Source organism: Phocoena phocoena, chromosome 19 (assembly GCF_963924675.1).
Source record: "Phocoena phocoena chromosome 19, mPhoPho1.1, whole genome shotgun sequence".
Taxonomy (NCBI): domain Eukaryota; kingdom Metazoa; phylum Chordata; class Mammalia; order Artiodactyla; family Phocoenidae; genus Phocoena; species Phocoena phocoena.
This window is the reverse complement of record NC_089237.1, coordinates 40,321,423-40,324,842: the sequence shown is the minus strand read 5'-3', so window position 1 is coordinate 40,324,842 and position 3,420 is coordinate 40,321,423.

Genomic DNA, 3,420 nt, shown 5'->3' with positions numbered 1-3,420 from the left:
GCCAGCTGCTTCCTGCCGCCCAAAAAGTACTTAAAGCAGTTGAAATCACTAAGACACTGTTGTCACTCTCCTATTTTCTTTGTCCTCGCAGACTGATACTTTTTTATTCCTTGGTTGTCATTTTAGTGGGGTCTCAAAGAGGAAGGAGATTAAAGGGATGTGGCCAGTTGGTCAAATGTCACCTTAGATCCTTTAGACTCACTTGGGACACAGAGAGGGGCCAGGTCGCCACCCAGGAAATACTTTGCTCTCCCCTCCTCCCGGGGATGCTGCCTGGCCCACTCGAGACCAGGACAGGGCTCCCCCTCCAGCTGCTCACTTCCCATGCTCCCCCTCACTGTGGCTACCATGAGCCCAGGACAGGAAAGGAGGCGACAGAAAGACTTAGTCATGCCTCACTTAGTCATGCCTCCCTCTCCCCAGCTGCCGCAGCCCCAGAAGGAACTGGCCAGAGGCTCCAATTACATGGAAACCCAGCGTCCCACAGGGTCCCGCCCCCAGCCCCACTCCAACTCTTCTTCGCTAAGCCTGGCACAAAGTTATTACTTGGCCAGGCTTCTCTAAGCCTGGCCAAGTAATAACTCAATAAGATCTGCATGGCCTTGAATGTGATGGATCAGAACTGCGTAGTTGAGGGAAAGGTAAGAAAAGCTCCCAGCATTGACACTGAACCAGTTTCTCATGTGAACTACCCTTTTCTTAGTTAGAAGTTTGAAAACCAGTATGGGCCTGTAGAGAAGTTTTCTTTTTTTTTTTTTACATCTTTATTGGACTATAATTGCTTTACAATGGTGTGTTAGTTTCTGCTTTATAACAAAGTGAATCAGTTATACATATACATATGTTCCCATATCTCTTCCCTCTTGCGTCTTCCTCCCTCCCACCCTCCCTATCCCACACCTCGAGAGGTTTTCTTATTAGTCATCTTTTGTGAAGTAGGGACCAATTTACTACAGATAGGTAGAGGTCAGACAGAGCTCAACTGGTGCGGGTTCATCTTAAGATCATCTCCTCCTGGAGTGGCCCCAGGTTCTTGCCTCAGCCCTGATGGCCTGGGGGTCCTGGAGCCTGGTCCTGCCTGCTTCCCCTCCAGTTACATCTCAGCCTGATTCTTCAGACCAGGACACAGAAACCCATGGGGGTGGAGGGAGGAGTCATTTTCCCAGCATCGCACAGCTACAGCAATACTGGCCTCGCTTTGTCCATCTCTGGGGCCAAGTTTTCTTAGTTCCTCATTTAGGGAGGAAGTGTGTTTGCCCTCAGAGGTAACTGTGTCAGATTTCAGCCCCACTACTTTTTAGCTGTGTGACCTTAGGCAAGTAACTTAACACTTGTGAACTTTAGTTCCTTCGTTGTAAAATCCACTACCGACTGGATCTGGTAAAACTCTCCCCAGTGTTTTCAAAATAAACTCCCCAAACCACAGCCTAACTTTGGGCTATTTGAAGGATTAAATGAGATGTCTCACCTTATCTTGGAACAGGGGAAGAGGAAGGGAAGGGAGGGAGAAAACTAAAGAGGGCAGGAAGGAGGGAGAGGAAAAGAAAGTTGGATCATTCAAAATCACTGTGGAGCACCTAAAATATTACAGGTCCTGAGGACACAGCAGACACAAAACAGACACTGGTCCTGCCCCTGTGGGGCTTATAGCTCGCCGCAGGAGGCAGGTACTGGGAACTGTGTTTAGTGCTCGAGAAGAGACCTCGTGTCCTATGAGCTGCAGAGTATACGGAAGCGCTTACCATGGGGCCTGGCACATAGTAGGTGCTCAATAAAACTGCACCCCCTCCCCCCTCTACCCATTAATCCAGGAACCAGGCAGTGCTGCCACCTCCCTAGCCGGGACCCCCTTCCTGGTCTCTTTCCTCTCCAATCCTGTGATGCCCAACGCCCAGGCCAGGCTTTCTATTGTCACCCACAGGAGCGCAGTGTTCTCTTCCATCCCCACCTCCGCACCCCTCCCCAGCTGCCTCCTATAAGTGCAAGTCCAGCCACAGTGCCTCCAGCACCCAAACATCTTTGAATTAAAAACCCTTTCTTCTGTTTTCCAGCGACTCTTACCCTCCTCCTGGGTTCCCTTGTACACTGTCTTCTAACATTCAGCACTTTTTGTTCTTTTCAGGAGGCCTCTGTTATCCAGCTCTCAGCAACAAAGTGAACGAGACAGCAAGCATCTCTTGTAGCAACAGCAGACCCTGGGGGTGCCCAAAGAATGTCACAGCAGTGACAGTCACCAGTTTTTCAATTCGCGTCCACAGCCGTGGAGCTCCAGAGTGACAACTCAGCCTGCTGTTCGGAGGTGAAGTACAAATGTCTGGGCTCGGCTTACGTAGTCCCGCACAATGTGGCCCACAGAGCTCTAGCTGCACGGCGCTGTTACTGCTCGGCGCACCTGTGCTGGGGCGTCACTGCCCCTTCTGCCTGGGACGCCTGCTCCAGCTTTACCTGGAAGACCTCCTGCAGGCTGCCCCATCTGAGCTCCCAGCATGAAGCAGGCTCACGCCCCATAGCAGCCAAGCCAATCTTGTGATTGCCTGGTGGTCCACACCCCTCCCTCATCTGGAAGCTCCCGGGGAGCAGCAGTCCCTGTCGTGGTCCTCATTTCATGTCCCAGCGCCCCACCCAGGATGGGTGCGTAGTGACTGTTGCTAAAGCAGGCGGAAGGAGAGGCCTTCACATCATTCTCGTCATCCCCCTGCCGCAGATGAGAAACAGAGGTCCTGGAGATGACAGGAGTCATACAAGTAGCAAGTGACAGAATTAGGATGAGAAGCTCTGGCCCAAACCCTGTGCTTGTTTATACCCCCCTGGACCCTCTAGCATGGATGGACCATCTTCCGACTGTGCTGATGGGCACCATTCCACACACAGGATGCTGGTGACAGGTCTCAGTTCCTGAATGTGGTCATTCATTCATTCATTCACTCAGGAAACATCTTCTGAGAGCCCACTTTGTGCATGGGCAGTCAGGTGAGAGAGGAGAGCTGACCACAGAGTCAGGGCCTTCAGAGGGAAACAGATACGCAAACCAGTAAGTGGGCACAGATGGTCAAGGCTGCTATAATATGCAGACTAGACTCTGCACATGCCCATTCTAGGGGAGCGGAGAGCTCACTGGGGTGCAATGTGGAATACTGGCTGGGCCTGGAAGGATGAAGGTGGAATTTCCCCTGGGCAGGGGCCTGGATGGCACATTGTGTGTGGTTATAAGGGTGGGCTCTGCCTGGCCCCCAGGCCCAGCTCCTCTGTACACCACTGGTGTGACTTCTTTCCCTTTCTTAACCTCCCAGCCTCATCTCCAAACAGGGATAATAATGATACCTGCTCATAGGCTTGTGTGAAAATTAAACGTGCTGTATCTCTTAAGGAAAATCAAACAATTGTTTGATGGCATGCTAATAGCTGGTGTGGAGGCTGATG